The sequence below is a fragment of the Palaemon carinicauda genome, chromosome 26, assembly GCF_036898095.1.
Source record: "Palaemon carinicauda isolate YSFRI2023 chromosome 26, ASM3689809v2, whole genome shotgun sequence".
NCBI classification, from domain to species: Eukaryota; Metazoa; Arthropoda; class Malacostraca; order Decapoda; family Palaemonidae; genus Palaemon; species Palaemon carinicauda.
The window spans coordinates 59,526,595-59,550,205 of record NC_090750.1 but is presented as its reverse complement, the minus strand read 5'-3'; the positions used below and the strand labels follow the sequence as shown (position 1 = coordinate 59,550,205).

General features: G+C 37.0%; 1 long non-coding RNA gene across 1 annotated transcript; it reads left to right on the top strand.

Annotated features, from left to right (window-relative positions):
• Positions 1-62: 62 nt before the first annotated feature.
• Positions 63-23,347, top strand: LOC137619525 (uncharacterized). The gene is made up of 5 exons (XR_011039926.1): positions 63-403; positions 1,638-1,761; positions 9,732-11,362; positions 12,996-13,108; positions 13,942-23,347. It is a non-coding gene; the product is annotated as an uncharacterized lncRNA (long non-coding RNA).
• The last annotated feature ends 264 nt before the right edge of the window (positions 23,348-23,611 follow it).

The window sequence follows — 23,611 nt, the reverse complement described above, 5'->3', positions numbered from 1 at the left end:
CCCCTCACAAGATGGGCCCCTCACAAGATGGGCCCCCCACAAGACGGGCCCCCCACAAGACAGGCCCCCCACAAGACAGGCCCCCCACAAGACAGGCCCCACAAGATGACTCCCCACAAGACGGGCCCCCCATAAGAAGACTCCCCACAAGATGGGCCCCCACAAGAAGACTCCCCACAAGATGGGCCCCGCACAAGAAGACTCCCCACAAGATGGGCCCCGCACAAGAAGACTCCCCACAAGACGGGCCCCCCACAAGAAGACTCCCCACAAGACGGGCCCCCCACAAGAAGACTCCCCACAAGATGGGTCCCCCACAAGAAGACTCCCAAGAAGAGGACTCCCAAGAAGAGGACTCCCCACAAAGGGAACTACCCACAACTTGAATCCCACAAGCAATATGGTAAGTCAGAAACAATGAATTGTGTTATCGTAGTTGCTATACTTGACAGTCTCCAATTTCTTATATAAACGAATTCATTTATTATGTAAGACGTTTTATAATACAGTATATACAGTACTGTATAGTAATCCGTGCTGCATGATGAGAGAAGTATTTATTTATAATATACTCATTTCATGAATGGGTCATTTTCTAAATCATTTAATGAGTTTTCATTCAAAATTTGTCATGGTCACATTGAAGAATAAAGCATACTTGGGCTGCAATGAAAAAATCTGTTGTTCATATATTGTACTCTTTTATTAAGGAACTAGAATAAGTTCTATTTTAACTTTTTATTTATTTATTTTCTCCTCAGACGTTTAAAAGATCCATAGCTTGTATACTGTGCAAAATTAATTTTTTAAAGAAATATATTAGCAAATTAAACAACCATTGCATTTAATATTTTATTTTGTATCTTAATTGCAATTTGGTGGTAGATGTTTTGTATGACCGTGTACAGACGGGGATTTGATAACAAGGTCTTAGGTCGCTCATGAGTGGCAGAGGCAAGGGACTGTGACAATGCCCTAAGACTGTCCATACTGTATGTAGACGTGATCGTCACCCATACCCCCTCTCCACCCAAACTAGGAAAAGGCAATGGCTGACTCAAGGAAACATTATTGTTATTTTGTGTGTCATTGTGACAGACGAGCTGTCAAGGTCTGTTTTTATGAGCTTAGATGTTTTGTGTCATATCTCTCTCTTGCAAGGTACTCCAAGCTCTGAAATACCCTGGCCTAAATCTTTTTGTAGTTTGTTAGCAAATTGGAGTGAGAAAGCAAAAATAAAAGTGCTGCTTTTGTAAAATCTCTGAAGCCTCATTAGGTTTCTTAGATCTACAACTGAGGAATCAAATGAGGAGGGAAATGTTGAGATGAAGTATTTAAGCTTACTGTGCTAGTCTTCCTATCTGTTTATGAAAGCATTGGCACTTGAAGTCTACTCTTGTAATTGGTACGTAGGGTCTACCCATTCACAACATATTTGTCAACACTATGATTATTTTCCTCAATACTATATTGAGATTCAATTATTCGTGTTAGGGAGAGATTAGGTGTAACTATTCCTCTACTAATAACCTTGCTCTTCCTCTACTAATAACCTTGCTCTTCCTCTACTAATAACCTTGCTCTTCCTCTACTAATAACCTTGCTCTTCCTCTACTAATAACCTTGTTCTTCCTCAGGTCTCACCGTCTCTAGCTGTTAATAGATGTGGCAAATACTGTATACACTATCCACTTCATACGACTGTAGCCTGACACTACTCGATTCTTCCATGATAACAGAATCTGTTCTGTTGAAGAAATGGTAAGGTGTCTTTCATTACTTCCTCTAGGTTTATCCAAGATAAAGATGCATGCAATTTGAATAATATACAGCATATCGGAAATATGGCTGATACATTTTTTTTTTCGCTGCTCATGTTATTTTTGAAATTTAAAACAGGAATCATTATTTTTAAAGACGGTATCAGTCATGAACGTTATTCATTGGACAAGATCATAAAGATATGTTGCAAGGACCTTCCAAACTTTCATAGAGGAAATTGTGATAATTTGCCGTTTCACTTTCCATCATCATTGACAAACGTTAGGGTTTCTATCAAAATGTCCAGAATTCCTGGATTACAAGTGTAAACTTGAATTATACTTCATGAAAGAACAAATATAAAATGGCCAAGTTATTTGATGAGATTTAAGGTATTTAATAATGCCATTTGAAATGAAAAATATATCAACAACGAATAATTAAACTCTTGGAGAAGCGAGACAGAAATTCATAGCAAAGATTCGAGAAGTACAGTATTTGGCATAGCATAGAAAAGCTTTAGTATAAAGTAAACTTCGCTAAGGAGAGAAGTTTGTAATTGAATGACTCGGTGGTTTGGCTAAGCTTGTGTGAGAACTGAAAAGACTTTTTTTTTATTGGAGTTTTGAAATATTGATGATGTACGTATGTATGATAGTCATATTCAGTTTGAATTCATGTTGTTATAACCAGAGATTGGATCCTTTACGAACATATGATTTTTCTACATCAGGTGCCAGAAGATCTTAGTATTTTTCTGTGTATCAATATCGAAGTAAAATCCGGATGTAATTGGCAAAGACAACCAACTAGCACCAATATGTCTTTTAGAAATGCTTAAAAAATTAAACAAAGATGTCACAATAATGAACATATGAACATGGAACATTTATCCTTTCAAGTTATAAGCATAAAAAAATTAGTGTTCCTCGAATTTGCAACTGTGAACTGAGCCCTCACAAATGACTGTCCATGCTCTGCTTTGCAAGAACTTTATCAATAACTTAATAGTTATCTGGCATACTTTTAAACATAAAACTTACCCGCTGGTTATATAAGAATGGCTAAAGTCCCTGGACGCCCGGCAGAAATTCAAAATCTCGTGGCAATCTCAGATATGCCAGGTGTATACTAGCGCCCTCGCGGTAGACAGGCCGAACTATTCCAACCAATTCAGACCCTCTCTGCCGTCATTGCTGGGTGCAACGATTGGAATTCACTCGCAACTTACTTTGATTTGGACGGTTTATTTGGTGATGTACACTGTCTTTTGGTTTTGGGCTTTCGCTTTATTGATTTCTCTTTCATATTATCTTGAAATCTTTGTTGTTTTGGGTTTATTTAGATAGTTTTGACCCTTGTTTATGTTTTGATCTCTCTCATAACTATTCAATATGGCCAACCCCTCCTCTGTATATAGGAAGTGTATTAAAGGATATCATACTCGTCTTCCTAAAGCTTCTATTGATCATCATACGATTTGTGTGAAATGTAGGGGTAAAACTTGTACTTTTGGGGATCGGTGCGAAGAATGCTTTTCTTTGACCGAAAGTGAGTGGTTAGCTTTTGAGCGCTATACTCAGAGACTAGAGAGAGACAGAATTAGACGCAGTTCTTCTCGTTCTGTAGCTTTACCTGTATCCAATTTCATTGATCCTAATCCTTCCCCCCGTAGTGGTAGATCAGGAACCGAAGGAACCTACGATGAAGGATATGTTGTCTGCAATTCAAGCTTTCGGTGTGAGTTGAATCGTTAGTGACGGACAAGAACCAAATTATGTCCTACATTAATTTGCTTAAAAGTTGTCGCACAGGTCACTTATCAAGTGCGAAAAGTTCGGCTAATATGTTCAGTGTTGTGGAGGGTGCGTCTGCGCGATCCTGTTGTTCGCCTAGCCTTAGACCCCTTTCAAGCTCCCAAACCCATGGGAGAAGTAACGTTGAACGGCGAAAGGGAACGAGAGGCGTCATCACTCGCGCAGACGTCCCCTCGAGCGTTCCTACTGTCGTATCACAGGTCGCTCACCCTCACCATAGGAAAGGTGAGGTTAATGCATTATCGCCATCTTCGGATGAAGTTACGCGTGACGAGGTCTGGCGTCAAGCCTCTAGACCTCTTAAGAGAAAAGCAGACGCATTGGTAGAGCAACACGGTTCTCCTCCGCAAGAGCCTGGCTGTAGCCATTTGGATACATCTGAGCGTTTTCAGTCCCTTGGCAAGTGTTCACCTGCGAAACGCTCTGACGGGGATTCTGAAATAGATAAAGGTTTGGTGCGGTCAGATTCGGAGCTGATTCCTTGCTCTGGTGTTATTGTTCATGCACCGCCGCTTCCATCAGACTGGTGTTCGTCTCCTGAAAGTGGGGAGCGATTTGGAAGCGACGAGGAAAGCGAATTTGCATTGGAAGAGGCTGCACGCATGTCGCCTAAGGGTGATCCCAAATGGTCTATGCTGTTGGGCATGAAGCAGCAACTCTCGTCGCTTATGCAATCTTATCGGCCCGCTGTTGGCAGTTCGGTTGAGCATCAATCTTCCGGTTTGGGCGCGTTGTCGCACAGGCGGCCTGTTTTCTCCGGTATTGACGCGTTGTCGCACAGGCGGCCTGTTGTCTCCGGTATTGACGCGTTGTCGCACAGGCAGCCTGTTGTCTCCGGTATTGACGCGTTGTCGCACAGGCGATCTCCCAGCCGCAGTGTTCAACGACAGGTTGAGGTGGATGCGTCGCGTCAGGGACCTGCTTCTCAGCATCAATCAACTGCTCATAGCACCGAACGTCAGTCTTCCAAACGCGACGACGTTCGCCAAACAACGAAACGGGCCGCTAAGCGGTACGACAGAAGTGGACGTGATACGGAGCGTCAGCGTCAGCGGCAGTCAGACGCTACGCGTCAGTCAACCCATGTCACTGCGGAGCGTCAGCGTCAGTCAGGCAACCCATGACGCCGCGCGTCAGTCTACCCACGACGGCACACGTCAGTCAACCCATGACACCACGCATTAGCCAATCCGTAACGCCACACGTCAGTCGACCCTTGTCGCCTCCCGTCAGTTGGATACTACTCCACAAACCGAACGTGACAACAAATGCAAGGCTAGTGAACGTCATGCAGATGGGAATATTGAACTGCGCAAACGCACCCACGTCAGCGCTGACGCGTCTACACAGGAACGACGCCTCTCTGAACAAGGCACTGCTGTGACGGCTGATTTTTCGGAAGAGGAGCCGGATGAGCCACTAGACGATATCTTGGAGCGAGAAGAGGATAAACCACCTCAACATTCGGTGGATCTCAAGAAGTTAATGCTGGTCTTTACGGAGTTATTCCCAGACCATTTTACTTCTGTAACCCCGCGTTCTCAGCCTTCGAAATTTATCCTTGGTAAACAGCAAGAGCGTCTATGTTCACGAAGATGGTAATCTCTCTCTCCTCTAAGAGGGCGTTAAAGTTAATGGGAGTGTGGATGGATTAGAAGAAAGCCCTTGGCAAGACGTGTTTCGCTTTTTCTCCTGCCAGACTGGCCTCTAAATCTAGTGTTTGGTATGAGACAGGAGAAGTCTTAGGCTTGGGAGTTCCTGCCTCTGCCCAGGGAGATTTCTCGAGCCTAGTAGACTCTTCTCGTCGGCTAGCTATGAGGAAGACTAAAGTGTGGTGGTCTATGTCTGAGTTCGACCATCTCTTGAAAGGCATGTTCAGGGCTTTCGAAGTGTTTAACTTTCTGGACTGGTCTCTGGGAGCCTAGGGGAGGAAAGTGTCGGAAATGAAGGGCACTGACACTAGTAACCTCATTCAACTAATGTCATGCATGGACAAGGCAGTTTGGGACGGTTCAAACGAATTGGCTGCCCTATTCACAGCCTGAGTTGTGAAGAAGAGGGCAACTATGTGTTCTTTCCTCTCCGTGGGGGTCACTCCTTTTCAGAGATCGGAGTTACTTTTTGCGTCACTGTCTTTTGCGCTATTCCCGCAAGAGTTGGTAAGGGAAGTTGCCGCTGCGCTGACCCAGAAGGCTACCCATGATCTGGTTGCCAAGAAAGCTAGGAAGGTGCTGCCTACTTCTTTCCCTTCTGTAGACCAAAGGAAGTTACTTCATTTTCACAATCCACTCAGCCCTTTCGTGGTAAACCTGCCGGATTGGGTAACTTCAGGCCCGATGGGAAGAAGTCCAAGAGAAGAGGAGCTAAACCCAGTCGAGGCAAAGTCTGACTGCCTTCTCCTTCAGACAGCAGTAGGGGCCAAGCTGAATTACTTCTGGCAGGTCTGGGAGAGAAGAGAAGCGGACCCTTGGTCCGTTCATGTTCTAAAGGAAGGATACAAAATCCCATTCTTCTCAAAACCTCTGTTAGCCACAGATCCTATGGATCTCTCGTCCAAATACAGGGAAGGACCAAAGAGGCAAGCCATGCGGCCTCAGATGTCTCTCTTGCTAGAGAAAAAAGCGATAGAGTGGGTGCGGGACTTAAAATCGCCAGGGTTTTACAACCATTTGTTCTTGGTCCCCAAGAGTTCGGGGAAATGGAGACCAGTTCTGGATGTAAGTGCCCTGAACAGCTACGTCCACAATTCGAAGTTCACCATGGAAACTCAGAAAACTGTGCTGGCAGCAGTAAGGAAGGGCGACCGGATGGTATCATTGAACCTCCAGGACGCTTACTTTCATGTCCCAATACATCCAAGTTGCAGACGTTATCTGAGGTTCGTGTACGGGAAGGAAGTCTTCCAGTTCCGGGCCTTATGTTTCGGTCTCAGCACAGCTCCTCTGGTATTCACGAAGATCATGCTGAATGTGGCGAGCATGCTACACTCAAGGGGCATCAGATTCTCCCTGTTCTTGGACGATTGGCTCATAAGAGCCCCATCGGCCGATCGCTGTTTGAAGGATCTTCAGCTGATGTTGAATTTGTCAAAGGAATTAGGACTCCTAGTGAGTTCAAAGAAGTCACAGCTGACTCCATCCCAGAAGATTCTTTATTTGGGGATGGAGATTCAGTGTCAGACTTTTCAGGCTTTTCCGTCGCCTGCAAGCTTTGTGCCTTTATAAAAAAGGATGTCAGTTCGGTGAGAGAGTGGATGAGTCTTCTGGGGACCCTCTCGTCACTGGAAAAGTTTGTGTCACTGGGGAGGCTGCACTTATGCCCCTTTCAATTTCATATCAATTATCATTGGAAGAAAGGGGACAGTCTCGACAGGGAAAGTATTCCCATTACGAATCCCATAAGATCACACCTTCAGTGGTGGAACAACGTACACAGACTTCAGGAGGGACTCTCGTTGAAGCAAGAGAGCCCAGACCTCGTGTTGTTTTCAGACGCCTCAAACTCGGGGTGAGGAGCAGCCTTAGGGAAGGCAGAGATCTCAGGTCTGTGGGCAAGGGAGCAAGAAAACCTCCATATCAATCAAAAGGAGCTTTTAGCAGTGCATTTAGCCCTCAAAGGCTTCGAGAAACTAGTCCTAGGCAAAGTGGTACAGGTCAATGCCGACAGCACCATGGCTCTGGTTTATATAGCAAAGCAAGGCGGGACTAACTCGAAGTCTCTTTACGAGATAGCAAGACCTCTTCTCGTATGGGTGGAGGAAAGGAAGGTTACCTTATAGACACGATTTATTCAGGGAGTCAAGAACGTGAGTGCGGATAGACTCAGCAAGAGGAATCAAGTTCTCCCCAAAGAGTGGACATTGCACCTAGACATTTGCAAGAGACTGTGGTGGATATGGGGTCGTCCCCTCGTAGACCTGTTTGCAACCTCGAAGACGAAAAGGCTGGAAACATATTGCTCGCCAGTTCTGGATCTCGAGGCAACTCGCATAGACGCGTTCCTGTTGGACTGGTCACACATGCATGTGTACGCGTTCCCACCTTTCAAAATCCTGTACAAGGTGCTACAGAAGTTCGTGTCTCACGAGGAAATCAGGATGACCCTAGTGGCTCCTTTCTGGCCGTCAAGAAGTTGGTTCACAAAATTACTGGGATGGATGATGGACGTTCCGAGAAGCCTACCATTAAGAGCAGATCTTCTCAAACAACCTCACTTGGCAAGAAACCACCTAAACCTCCGAGCTCTAAGTCTGACTGTCTTCAGACTTAGAGGATTCTCGAAGGAGGCAGCCAAGGCTACTGCAAAAGCAAGGAGGACTTCTACCATCAGGGTGTATCAGTCCCAGTGGGAGGTATTCAGAGAATGGTGTAGAGCTAACTCGGTTTCTTCATCCAGTACCTCTATAGCACAGATTGCCGATTTCTTCTTAGATCTTAGAAATAAGCATAACTTTTCCTCCTCGACTATCAAGGAGTACAGAAGTATGCTGGCAGCTGTTTTCAGGCACAGAGATTTGGATCTCTCCAACAATAAAGACCTACAAGATCTTCTTAGGTCTTTTGAAACTTCTAAGAGGCGACAACAAGAATTGCCTGCCTGGAATTTGGATGTTGTTCTTAAATTCCTCATGAGTGACAGATTCGAGCCTTTGCACTCGGCCTCTTTTAAAGACTTAACCTTGAAGAAACTTTTCTTGGTTAGTTTGGCGACAGCTAAAAGAGTCGGTGAGGTTCACGCTTTGAGCAAGAACATTGGTTTCCGAGACGGGAAGGTCATATGCTCCTTGCAACTTGCTTTTCTGGCCAAGAATGAACGTCCTTCCCATCCATGGCCTAAGTCTTTTGAGATTGCTAATCTCTATGATGTAGTGGGCGAGAAGTTGGAGAAGGTGCTCTGTCCTGTTTGACCACTAAGGTTCTATTTGGACAGAACAAAGAATTTGAAAGGCAACTCAGAGGCTCTTTGGTGTGCAGTTAAGAAGCCTACACTGCCTATGTCAAAGAACGGCTTATCCTTTTTTTATAAGGCTCTTGATTAGAGAGGCTCACACCCAGTGTGGTGAGGCGGACCTTAAGCGGCTCAAGGTTAAGACGCACGAAGTTAGAGCCGTAGCTACTTCGGTGGCTTTTAAACAAAATCGTTCTCTGCAAAGCATAATGAATACAACTTTTTCGAGAAGTAAATCTGTAACCGCATCCCATTATTTGAAACGTGTCCAGACTCTTTATAAGTACTGCTACACTTTGGGTCCATTCGTTGCGGCGAATGCAGTAGTAGGTGAAGGATCTACCACTACGCTCCCCTAATTCCTAGTACCTCTTCTCCCTCTTGGAACTTGTATAGTTTTTATGGTTGTATGTGGAGATTGATCGACAGTCTTCCGCAATCTTTGATTTGGTCAGGTCGTCATTTTGTTCCTTGAGAGCACCCGGAACAAGGGTATTAGTTGAGGTCCTGTCAAGTATAGGTTATGGCACCGTTTGACAGTTCCTAGAGATCGTCAGCCCCCTGGGTGGACCGCTGGATCTCCTAAGGATAGCAGACAGAATGAGGCAGGGAACCATTGCAGTCAGCTTCCTTATCAAGTACGAACCTCTTAAGTTTGTTATATTTAACTCTTAAGTGAATTTTCAATTACATTGCTGTCTCTGACCCACCACCAAGGGTGTCAATCAGCCATTCTTATATAATCAGCGGGTAAGTTTTATGTTTAAAAATTATATTTTCATAATAAAATAAATTTCTGAACATACTTACCCACTGGTTATATAAGTTATAATCCCACCCTCCTCCCCTCTAGAGACCAAGGGGCATGGAAGGTCTGAATTGGTTGGAATAGTTCGGCCTGTCTACCGCTAAGGCACTAGTATACACCTGGCATATCTGCGATTGCCGCGATATTTTGAATTTCTGCCGGGCGTCCAGGGACTTTAGCCATTCTTGTATAACCAGCGGGTAAGTATGTTCAAAAATTTACTTTATTATGAAAATATCATTTTACATCACTTGTAGTAGATGGATTTTACTGGTAAAATTTTTGCCCCTTTTTATTGATATTTATTTTACATAATACACTCTGAAAAGTAGCAGGTGTGATCATTCTATATTCAATTAAGTTGTGCTTTCTATATATCTTGTTTTCTTTGTTTACAGGTTCATTACTACAGAAGAAAACTTCAATTCAGAAAAGCACAATCATTCCTCAACATACAAAAGAGACAGTTTTTATGAACGAAACCTAGCCCAGGTGGGACTACCCATGTCGTTCCGAAATATGAATCGGAAATTCAGAAGGATATCAATCATGAGGGTGAGAAAATACGTGACCAGTATCATATACTGATGAATTGCTCCTGCTGTCAAATGGAAGGACGTCTTGAGATGAAATGCAGCTCAAAACTAATGATCTATGGCAACCGTACAAGAAATTATGGGAAAAAAATGCTAAGAAAAAACTAGAAACACATTGTAAGGCTAATTCAATTTATTGCAAGGATAAGGATAGTAGAAAATAGTTATGGATACTGATTTGGTCTTGAAGATCTTTGCAAATATTTTATCAGTTGTAAATAAAACAAAACCACAACTCAGAGATGATAGATGGGAAGTCTCTTGATATAGCAACTATTACTGAATTAAGGCTTGATGGCTTTCATATAACAAAATAGTGCATACAATTTGAAAAATTGTTGCTCTTTGGTCCCGACACTAGTTCTCTCCTTTAAGAATTAAGAGAACTGTGATAAATAATTAATAGTTTAGATGTAACTTTCAGATGCAAAGATCATTAAATCTATTTCCTTATAGTTCATATGAAATTCCACAGATCAGTGTTAATGCCTTTGTTATTGAAGAGGTTGGTCCTGTCTTGGAATTGACATGGCTGCGACAAATTTATAACTTAGAGTGACCTTAACCAGGAAATCATGATATGGAAGTTTTCATTGGTCTGGATTATGGATTATGAAACTAATTCTTTGATCTGGCTCTCATTGATATAAATAATAGTTTCTGGTATTTGTGTGAAGAAACTATCATCTCTCCATTGCATAATCCCAATGAAAAAGCAATGTGATTGAAGTAAGAAATTCAGGCGCAATGAAGAAAAGATTAGAAAGTCCTTTTATGACAAATGTTAAGGACAGACTATGTTTCATCAGGTAAGGATGACACATCACAGGATAAGGAGCACCAAAAAATGTTTGAGGAAGCTACATAAAGTTAAAACTGTGTCAGAGTTCTTATAAACTAGTAGGTGGAGTATATCATTCTGCCTCTTGACCTATCATGAAAGCATACAGTTGATAAATTAACGAAATACCAAATTCTCACGAATTTTAGACTGTACCAAAGTATAGAAAAAACATCGCATCTAAGAATGTCAACTATTCAGGAGAACTTAAAAACTTCTGGTTGAAGGATTTGTGAGCAAAATTCACCTGATTATGCAATTAGTTGGCCAAATAATGAGAAGATATGAAATCAAAATTAAAGGGATTATACAAATGGACCCAATAATAAGATATGAAATCCGAGATTGAAGGGATTATACAAATGGACCCAATAATAAGATATGAAATCCGAGATTGAAGGTATTATACAAATGGACCCAATAATAAGATATGAAATCCGAGATTGAAGGGATTATACAAATGGCCCCAATAATAAGATATGAAATCGGAGATTGAAGGGAATACACAAATAAAGAGCTTGACAAAGACCCCGCCTATAGGAACAAGACGTCCAAACATCAATGCTGATGTCATCAAAGCCTGTTACAAATGGTGAGTGTCTTGTATTCAACGAAATTTTGAATGTTGTTGTAGCTACTTAAAAGATTGTTTCATTGATTTTGGATGTAATGCAGTTTTTTAGGGAGTAAATGCCCATTGATCAAGTGTTTTGGCATAGTTAGTCGATGCAAGAAATTTAAAAATCCCAATTTAAGAATTGAAAACCCTTTTGTTAAACTTTACTTGTAATGCAGCAAAATTTTCAGGAATAGTGAAGTGTAGCATCATGAATCCTAGTGAACATAAATGAATTAAATTTTTATCTGCGAAATTAGAAAATATTAGAGCTTACACAGCTACTGTAGTGAGAGATTACATACAGTAGTTGTTTTTAATTTAAGGAACACCTGTTTAATTTAATTGGAGAAATACTTGACATAAAAAGTTACTAGATCTTACAGGTAGAAGTTGATGAGCAATGATAATCTATGAACTTAAAGGTAGAAACTGAGCACTGACATGATCTATGAACTTATAGGTAGAGATTGATGAGCACTGACAATCTATGAACTTATAGGTAGAAATTGATGAGCACTGACATAATCTATGAACTTATAGGTAGAAATTGATGAGCACTGACATAATCTATGAACTTATAGGTAGAAATTGATGAGCACTGACATAATCTATGAACTTATAGGTAGAAATTGATGAGCACTGACATAATCTATGAACTTTTCCCATAAAATTATATCCTTTTAGAGAACAATGTCTTTTAAATAGGTTAGTCAAAGCTTCATTAATCTAAGTGTCATACAGGTCTCTCTATGTTTTTGAAAAGTATAGAAAGTAGATTTTGCTTTAAAAATTTTAGATGTTTATTAGGAAATAAGAGGGGTCCATAATAATTTAGTAACAGGAACATATATATAAGATATTTTAGTCCTGGTTGTACCTATTGGCCCATGTTTAAAAAACACCAAATGATTTTAACATGCGCAGTATGATGAAACTGACTAATTTCTTTTGATATTGTACCTCATTGACCCATGTTTAAAAATATCAAATGATTTTAACGTGTGCAGTATGATGAAGTTAACTAATTTCTTATGTTGTACCTCATTTGCCCATGTTTAAAAATACCAAATGATTTTAAAATGCACAGTATGATAAAGTTAACTAATTTCTTATGTTGTACCTCATTGGCCCATGTTTAAAAATACCAAATGATTTTAACATGCACAGTATGATAAAGTTAACTAATTTCTTATGTTGTACCTCATTGGCCCATGTTTAAAAATACCAAATGATTTTAACATGCACCGTATGATGAAATTGACTAATTTCTTTTAATGTTGTACCTCATTGGCCCATGTTTAAAATTCCAAATGATTTTAACATGCACAGTATGATGAAGTTAACTAATTTCTTATGTTGGACCTCATTGGCCCATGTTTAAAAATACCAAATGATCTTAACATGCACAGTATGATGAAGTTAACTAATTTCTTATGTTGTACCTCATTGGCCCATGTTTAAAAATCCCAAATGATCTTAACATGCACAGTATGATGAAGTTAACTAATTTCTTATGTTGTACCTCATTGACCCATGTTTAAATATACCAAATGATTTTAAGGTGTGCAGTATGATGAAGATAACTAATTTCTTATAATGATTTCAGAAAATGTTCTGCCTTAAGTGAAATTTTGGAGCTCAAAAAGTCTGAAAGCAGCCCTAAAAATTGTCCAGATTGAAGGGTCATGGAGAGGATCTTCGAATTTGAAAGAAAATGAGGTAGGTGTTTGATGAACAGAAAAGATCTCTCTCTTGGGAGACAATTTTAGCTTGGGTGGTAGAATGATAAAAGTTTAAATTGAGTCAGAAGTAGAAACTTGAGTGTATTTTGTAAAAGCTCAAAAATAATTGAAGTTTAATACCACTAGTTATTTGAATATTCTTGTATAATTTTTTAATAAATCAAATAATTATATGAATATTTTTTAAGTTTGTGTAAAAGAAAAGATTTAAGTGAAATCTTCATCATCTGTAAGACAATTGTGTTCTCTTTACTTGTCACTTCATCAATGGTTGTGGGTCAGGTCGATTACATCTTAAAATATTAAAGTAATCGAGAATTATGATGAGACAGTAAGTTGGCGACTGCAGCGAGTAGATTATTTCTGAAAATTAGTTACCTATAATTGAGAGTAATTTGAGAAATTGGCGTAAAGCATAGAATGTCTTTGTACTCTTGATATTCATCTATACTGTGTGAATCTTTTGCAATGGTCTTAAATTAGCTGTGTGCATGCACAAGTGAAAATAATGAAAATCATAAATAATTACAACAGTAGTATCTATTTTGGCATGTTGATATACGTTAAGAAATATTCGTCGTTTTTTTTATCTTTCAATACAATACAGATTTGATTTTGATTACATGAACAGAAAATGTAACTTAATTCTAGTTAAATTGGATTTAAGAAGGATGTTTTTAATACTTGAAAAGCTTTTGTTCTCTTCTATTGTATAGAACTTAGATATATGATGCTTGGGACATGCAACTAATAGTTTTACCCTTTTACCTTGTTAAGACATTGTTTTTCTATTGTTTTTCCTTCCTACAGATCTGTGACATCAAGAAATTTTACAAGGAAGAAAGAATCTGCTGCATAAGAACATACTATTTCAAGAATTGTTTGTGACAATGTAGATCTGTAGAGAAAAGTAGTTTTCCTTGCGGACAATTAGTTTCTTTAGCTTTATAGAGCAATGTGTCTTACTGTGGGCTACTTGGAAAAATAATTTATTAAGACTTGAATAGGTTACAGATTATTGTATGGTATGTAATGGTACATTAATGGGATTTCAGAATTGCATATTATCCCATTGAAAATTCTTTCATATATGAGCTAGTTCAGTAAGGTATGAAGCTCCATTTATCTAGATTTAGTTGGTCAGATATCAGATGATTTTATCAATTTAGGGTAAATATTCACCTAGAATTCTTAGTCTTCATTATGTGGTATCTGGTTGTCCATAGTGAGTACAGACAGTACTGTACTTTCTCTACCATTATTACATTTACAATTCATCAGTTATTTTGTAACTGTTTAACCGAGAGTACATGCCAGAATAATTAGGTGGAATTGATATTTGCAGCAATAGGTAACTCATTATTTACAAATATTTGTTGATTTACCAAATTCTCTTTAAGGTGATTAAGGATAGTTAGTTGGTGTAGAACATACGAGGCAACAACCCTGTTGCCCAGGGATTTTTTTTCGACAATTACAGATGACTACTATTAGTGTTATGCTGACTTACAGATGACAGCTGAATTAACTTCTGTTAGGTAGGATTCATACAGCAGTTTAGAATGTATATAGGTGAATTGATTATAATTCTAGAACGAATTTCTTAGTAGCATCTGTCACTATTGCGATATTACATAAACAATATTATCTAGTTAATTAGGCTACAATATATTAGATCTTAGTTTAATGCAAGTGAGGCATTATAGACTAAAATACCCACACAGTTGCATTCTATGATGAGAAATATTAAAGAATATAGTTTATTAGTCTCAAATTTAATGAGATAGAGAATTTACCAACATTTTCAAGCAAATGATAGGCTCATTAGTTTTGTATTATATTTGCCATGAAAATAATGCATAATGTTAAATGTTAAAAGATTACTTAAACAGATACTTTGAACACGTTGAGTATCTTATCAATAGCATTGTTATCAGGGCTTCGCTGCATATTTCAAGACACTGTAGGCATTTAGATTGAAAGTGTTACTTGTAGGAGACTTTTCTATTATTGATAATGGTACTTTTAAGTATATAGGGTACGAGTCAATTAGTAAACTCAATTTGAACTAGTTACTATAAAAGTTTGGTTTACTGAAAGTCCTGTAGAAGAAATTATGAATTAATAATTAAACTCGAATTGGAAGTGTTAGCTTTTGTTGCTGTTAGCAATGATAGATTTTGTGTATGAATTATTAAGCAAATTTAGGTTAAATGTTAGGCTGTAAAGTCAGCCTGGAATTGCTGATAATTGCTATTATTGTTTTTGATTTGATATTAGATAGTGTGAAGCAGTTTATTTAAATACTGGGTACTCGAATTAATAAGCTAACACTCAAGTACAAGTTAATGGGAGTTTTTGATAGCAAATATGAATATATTTGGTAATGGAAGCAATTTGTAAATTTGATTTTGGAATTGTTTATTCAGCTTAATTGATATGCAGACTTAATTGAAGGATTTCAAAGACCCCTGCGGCTTTAAATTTTTGCAAGATTTTCTCGTAAAAAGGGAAATCAATACCTAGTTTCTTCATAGCAGTCATAATAGTTAATGTTTGGTTAACGGTTGTTTAGAAAGTATTTAACTTTAAGGCACCAGTAATGCATTGAATAATTGCTAGAAGAGTTTAGCTTACTCTTAGGAATAGTCAATGTAATCAATGAATGTAGATATATCTAGGAAAAGATAACATTTCGAATTTTTGTGGATTGAGAAATTCACACTCAAAATTGTAGCAAGATAGATAGGTCTTTAGAGACTTATAAAACTCCAAAATGGCCCAGTGTCTTGATATAGGCAGTTTTTATTAGGTTAAGGTAAAAATTTTCTTTATATGAATGTCCATGTTCTTCACACAGTAATTCCCATTGAATTTAATTAATATGATAGATTTCAAAGAGATTTAAAGTTAAATGAATTTATAACTTTGATAAATGGGAAAAATTTGTAATACCAAATTGTAAATTGATCTTATTGTACAAGGACTTCTGTATTTCAACTACTGCTCAGTTCTCGTCAAGTCTCTCGACATATTAGGGCCAAATAATTCAACGAAATTTGCAATTATATCTGGTGCTTATTTGAGTAGGGCATATTGTTTTGACTCTACAAGCTGGGTTTTGGAAATAATGGTATTTAGGGACTCAAGGCTTAGAAAAATCCTTCACATTGATCTTACTTGCAGTAATCTGGATAACTATAATAATTTGCAGTTATTAAATATATAAAGGGGGCGAGACATAGCCACAGTTGATTTAAATATTGGTTTGAGAATTCTTTTCAATTTTTTCCTGGGATAATTCTTGCAGATGTAAATTGCAATATTCCTATGGTGATGTTAGCAATAAGAATTTGATAAGATACTATTCAAGATAATAATAGGAAATAGTTCCTAAATTATTTCTAATGTACAATTGACGAACTTTGCAGTATCATTTAGGGTTACCAAATTAGTCCTTTATTCTTTGAAGTCTTTACAAGTGTCTTTGAAGTATCATTTCACATACTTTCGGTGTGAATATATTTGTGGTCAACTGGTGTTCAAGTGAATCGCTGAAATTCTTGCGGTAAAGCTTAAGAATTTAAGGTTTTGTGGGACGATTAAAGTAATTTTGTCTTGTCTTATATTTTGAGAAGGGAGACCTTGCTTTTAAGACTAGGGACAAGTTGAGAGCTAGAGCATTTTGTCTTGTCCTATATTTTGAGAAGGGAAACCTTATTTTTAAGAGTTAGGGACAAGTTGAGAGCTAGAGCACTGTCTTTATACATTACTTTTTAACCCTGACAATTTCAAGAAAATTAAGAACTTGCTTCCTATTTCTCAAACCAAGTTGAAGTACAGAAGTTCTCTTACATAAAACTGTGTAGATAGAAAACTTGGAAAGAACTAAATAAAGGACTCCTTGGAGTCAGCATTGCAGTGGCCCGTGGAGGCTGGGTGTTCTCAGCGGGGTGTGGCCAGTCAGTCATCGGCTTCGGAACCGATTCAAAGGTTTCTAAACTGGCAGCTGATTGCTGAGATGGGATGAGAAGCCCCTTTCTTCCCTTGTGCTCCTCCAGATGCGTATCTGCTTTCTCTGTCACTGTTTAAGGATGTATAGTCCCTTACACATGTAAAAGAAAACTTCCATGTACAGAAGTCCAAGGGGGGTGGTAGGGTTACTCCTGAGAAATGGTTGAGCTCATGTTTTCACTCATGGCTATGAATTGGTACTTGAACATTATCTGTTGTGTGTTATTGTGTTGTGAAATGTGCAGTAGAATTTCTTTGTAATATCAAAATGTAATAGCCAAAAGGTCATAAGATTCTTGCTATGGATGGCGAAGAAACCTTAAGGGTTGTAAACATGTTTTGACTACTTTCAGTTTTTGTGGAGGTTTAATACTGGATGTATTGGAATAGAGAATGTGCATTTTTTTATTCAAGCTCATAGAAACAATAGATTTTTCAATTTAATTTTTATGAAAGTGTCTTTCAGCGGAATGTTTTTTAATTTGTTTGTTACATTTTAATTCTCGTGTTTTGAACTACTATTTTCTGGTCAATTTCGTGTAAATTTTGTGATGCATTGTGGAAAAAATTGAACTCTTGGAGCATTATTTACAATGAGCTGAACTTGTCCTTTTTTTATTTGAATTTGATTGACTATCACATGCTGATTTTTTTATGGTAGTTTACATGAAATGTTTGTTTTACAAATATTATTATTGCCAGATGATTTTAAAGGTAAAAACTTGAACTATTTTGAGATCAGTTCAATCCATAGTTATTCCTTTGGTTAAGTATATGGTAATACTTTTATTACATACAGGATACATGCTCTCCATTCGAAAGGTGGTATCAAGTTGGTGCTTAAATAGCTTTTCGTCTTAAGCTTGACATTCGTATCCTGTACCTGAAATAATAGGGATAAACACTGCAGTGGCCACTTGAGTCTGTCGGGAGAACCTTACGATAGGGTTTAGTGGAATATGATTAAAGTTATTTGTCTAGATTAAATGAGTACATTACATTATGGCTCTAAGAAATGTCTAGACTTCACTGGAAACAAACCTGATTGTTTAGAACAAAAATATCTTGCACTTAAATGGCTGATAGAAATCGACCTCATTTTCCAACTACATTTCTAACTGAGGCCTTAATTGACATGGAATTATCCCCATGGATTGTCTGACAAAACCTAATGGAATCACTAGAAAAATTAGTTGCTGCAGTATTCTCTTTTTGAAATTCACGTCTCTCTAATACCAGTCTTGCCAATTTATGGCTGAATTGATTTTAGATCGTGAAAGTATCAAATGATAGTTAACTATTTTTATGTCCCTGATTGGTGGTTTTATTTGGAGGAATTTCGTGTCCTGAAGCATGATTAGAATTTTTTTCTCGCCTATATAGCTAGATGTGAAACAAATATAAGTCTTATCATTGCAGCAGAGTTAAGGTTTTGATAGTCAATCTGTGATATAACTTTAGACTTCATTGGTAATGAATTTACAGGTATATATCTTTAATGAATTTTATGCCAGGATAGAATTCTATTGGTTTTACATTGTAAAGTTTTCCTTTTGTGAAAAAATACAAGTCTTCCGACATCGATGGACTTGTATAGAGGTTTTTGAAGTTATGATCCTTTGCAGTTTTAGATAACTCAAATTTATATACAGGGTAATTGCATTTATGGAGCCCTTCTAACCCTTTCGCCCCCAAAGGACGTACTGGTACGTTCTTGAAAAACACTGTTATTTACATGTTTTTGCATGTTTTTGACAACTTTATGAAAAACTTCAGGCATTTTCCAAAAGAATGAGACCAACCTGACCTCTCTATGACAAAAACTAAGCCTGTTAGAGCAATCTAAAAAAAATTATATAGCAAAATGTGCTCGTAATTTAACCTTACCTTGGGGGTAAAAGGTTAGCGCTAAGATATCTAGCTAAGGATTCATAATGTCTTATGTGATAGTATTTTTTCCTTCTCAATTGCTTCATTCTTGGGCAGTGTCATTATATACATTAGTATATAGTATAGTTTTGGTTTGGCATTGGAAATGTTAAGGGGATATTGTTATTATTCTGCTCTTAATTCATTATAGAGTTTTTGAGTACAGGAGTTCCAGTTTCTCTATAACTTGTGATTTTACAATGTAAATTGTGATAGTATTTTACTTGATAGAGGAATATTGGGCTAAGTGTTTGTTCTTGATGATTTAGCTTTGGACAAACATCCTTTAGTTCATGACAGAGGAATGAGAAAATCTGAAAGAACTATATTGTGGAGTTTGGAGTATTGGACTAAGTTAAGTGTTTGTTCATGATAGTTCATATCCAGTTATTTTAGGACACCATTTTCTATCTAGATGTTAGATGGTGATAGTGTTTTATTCAACCATCAATATGTGACGGTGGAGTTTGGTTTTAATATTATAATTCCTAACGGCAGAAATTGACATTTGGTATATGTCTGTTTGGTATCAGGTTTAAGGTTCAATTTGTGTTTTGTTCTAAGTGAATTGAGCACCAGCTTTACCTTGTTTGTGCATGAAGATAGATTCAGGATGTATCATTCTCATTATAATCTAACTGCTTGGTAAATTATTTGAAGGTCAAAGTAAGTCAAATGATATTTTTTCCTAAGAAGTTGGAAGCTCGAAAACCTTTTTTTTTCTTTTAGTTGTGAGAAGTTTGGTTTGCATTATGCGTTTGTTCTAGAGCAATTGGGTCTGCTTTCAAGAGTTTTTTTCTAGAAAGAATTTAGTCTTTAAAAACCTTATTAGATTTTGATTATTTTTGGCTTAATGAAGTAGATTTCGGTACTTTCAGATGTGCAAAGTGTCTTACCTGATCTCAGTTAGCCTTCAGAAGCAATGATTCAGGATTTATCATCTTCAGTGACATAAAGTTTTGCAGTGTAGAATATGTTCTGCTAGTTGTTCTAGTTAGCAGTTCAGAAAGCATTTTCTATCTAAGATGTTTGCTTTCATTGTCTTTGTTCTAAAGGAACCAAGCCTGTGTTTAGTCTGATTTAGCAAGCATTTCTTTTCCTTGAGAGACTTTGTTCTTAGGAATTGATACTCCTGATGTATGAAATTGAAGATTGATTGTGGTACTTTTGGCTTATGAAATTGAAGATTGATTGTGGTACTTTTGGCTTATGAAATTGAAAATTGATTGTGGTACTTTTGGCTTATGAAATTGAAAATTGATTGTGGTACTTTTGACTTATGGAATTGAAGATTGATTGTGGTACTTTTGACTTATGGAATTGAAGATTGATTATGGTACTTTTGGCTTATGGAATTGAAGATTGATTGTGGTACTTTTGGCTTATGGAATTGATTAATTGTGGTACTTCTGTGTTTATAAATGGTTTTCAATACCATTCAACTTCATGAAAGAAAAAAGTTTGTACCTTTGGATATGTTAACTGATATTTGTAAGACGTTAGATTTTTCAGAAACCACATCTTGTTCAAGATGTTTTGTTTTCATTGTCTTCATTTAAGATCAATATATTCTGTCTTTTAGTCTTGATTCATAAACTATTAGTCCTTTAGACATTTGCTCTTAGAAAGTCTTCATAATACTTATGGTTACATAGTGATAGATTTAAATCCTTACAGAATTGAGAAGTGTCTTACATGTTATTTTACCTTCAGAAACTGAGGCTTTTGTATTCAGTATTCCTCATTATTATTGTTCAAGAAACATTTCTGGTTAACTTTGCTTTTCACCAAGTCAAGTCAAAATAATAGAACCAGTTTTTAGTTTGATTCAGAAAGTATTTGGCCTATACAGATTTTGGAATAGGGTTGTCTAGAGTAAAATACTTTCTTCGGAAATTCAAGATGGAGTTTGGCCCATGTGAATTCGAAAAGAGTTTTACTTAATGTCATGTTGCCTTAAGGATTCTTTGTCTACATTATTATTTACGTTCTTTATGTAAATTTTACAACTTAGGATATGATGTTCTTTACCCAAGGGGTTAACTACAGCACTGAAACTTAGTAGCTACTTTCCAATTGCTAAGGGTAGAAGATACTTGAGCTATAGTAAGCAGCTCTTCTTGGAGAAGGACACTTCAAAATCAAAACCAATGCTCTCTAGTCTTTGTTAGTGCCATAGCCTCTGCAACATGGTCTTCCATCATCTTGGATTACAGTTCTCTTGCTTGAGGGTACATTCATGTACAATATTCTCTTTTACCTTATTGCCTTTCCTCACTGGGCTATTTTCCTTTTGAAGCCCTAGGCTTGAAGCATCTTGCTCTTCCAACTAGGGTTGTAGCTTGGCAGGTAATAATATTGATAGATAAGAGTTCAGATAACATAATCTGTTTTAAGATTTTGATTTTTCATTGCCTTTTTCTCCAGGAAACTTGAGTGTATTTTGTTCTCGATTCAGAAAGTAGTGTTCTTTATTGCTGATTCAGAAAGTTGTTTTCTTTATTCTTGATCCGGAAAGTAGTGTTCTTTATTCTTGATCCGGAAAGTTATGTTCTTTATTCTTGATCCAAAAAGTTATGTTCTTTATTCTTGATCTAAAAAGTAGTGTTATTTATTCTTGATCCAGAAAGTAGTGTTCTTTATTCCTGATTCAGGAAGTAGTTTTGGTCTTGGAAAGCCACAGTTTGTGATACTATTGGTTGATTAAAGATTTTGGTACTTTGAATTGAGTATATCTTATGATCAGACATTACCAACTGCAGAATTGTTACTAGTGAATCAGGTTTTTTGTTGGAAATTCCCTTGAATTTTGTTCTTGATCCAGGAAGTAGTGTTCTTCATTCTTGATCCAGAAAGTTGTGTTCTTTATTCTTGATCCAGAAAGTAATGTTTTTTATTCTTGATCCAGAAAGTAATGTTCTTTATTCTTGATCCAGAAAGTAATGTTCTTTATTCTTGATCCAGTAAGTTGTGTTCTTTATTCTTGATCCAGAAAGTAGTGTTCTTTATTCTTGATTCAGAGAGTAGTGTTCTTTATTCTTGATTCAGAAAGTAGTGTTTTGAAAAGATTTTGGTCTTAGAAAGCCACAGTTTGAAACGAGTCTGTATTTTGTTCTTGATCTAGGAAGTAATGTTCTTTATTCTTGATCCAGAAAGTAACGTTCTTTATTCTTGATCCAGAAAGTAGTGTTCTTTATTCTTGATCCAGAAAGTTGTGCTCTTTATTCTTGATCCAGAAAGTAATGTTCTTTATACTTGATCCAGAAAGTAATGTTTTTTTATCCTTGATCCAGAAATTAATGTTCTTTATTCTTAATCCAGAAAGTTGTGTTCTTTATTCTTGATCCAGAAAGTAAAGTTCTTTATTCTCGATCCAGAAAGTAGTGTTTTGAACAGATTTTGGTCTTAGAAAGCCACAGTTTGTGATACTATTGGTTGATTAAAGATAGATTTTGGTACTTTGAATGGAGTGTCTTTTTACGATCAGACATTACCAATTGCAGAATTGTTTCTCGTGAATCAGGTTATTTGTAGGAACTTCCCTACAGATGTGTGAAAAAATAATAACTGATATTTATTCACAATTATTCGCACCTAATGATGAACAGGCCTTGATAGATAGGCTAGGCCTAAAGCAATTAGGGGATTGCATAGGGGTCTTTAAAAGTACCATATATAAAAGCATATCTCAACTTTCTATCCCATTACATAATTTGAGTATCCTTGCTGATTTGGCCTTGGGTAACTCTCTTCTTTTATGTAATTTCACTTAGTTTATTCACATTTCATAAATGTGAACACACCTAAATTTTTTAAGACAGGAAAATCGATCCCATTTACGCATAAGGTTATGTTGCTTCCTCATCCTGCCAGTTTTGCTGAATATTAAAGTTTTACTGTAAAGAAATTGCATTAATTTTAAATCATATTAAAGCTAGTGTAAGCTACTCTTGTGTGAGTCACTCAGTAAGTGTACTATCTTCAGAAATTTGAGCTATGCAAATCCAAGTACAATAGCATATTCAGTTATACTAGAGGGGTTGGTTAAGTTGAAAATTATGTTTTATTATACAAGTGGATTTTCAAACCGTTTTGTAAGAATGACATTTTGTCTTTTATCACCAGTTCTAAAACTGAATGCATTCCTATATTTGGGTTTTTAAAACTATGAATACTATTACTTCTACCTTTTCTTTAGGGTTATTTATTTTCTACTTATATAAGGATAGTTTCGTTATTAAGTGTTTGCTACTTTTAACTCATTTTCTTTAAATTTTTACTCATTTTCTTTAAAAATAAAACATAATTTTCAAAGTGGTTTTGCCTGAAATGTCAGTTTTTACTTGAAATGGCATAGATAGGAAGGTATTTTCCCAGAATACCCTTTAATTATTAGCAAATAAAGATAGTTTGTAAGATGTGTTTTTGACATTCGAAAAGTATTTGAGAGAGATTTTCACCAAAATGACCATTCCATTCATAAGAATCTTTTGTTTAAAAGGTTCCTGGCTTCTGTTTTCTTCAAAAGACTTATTTT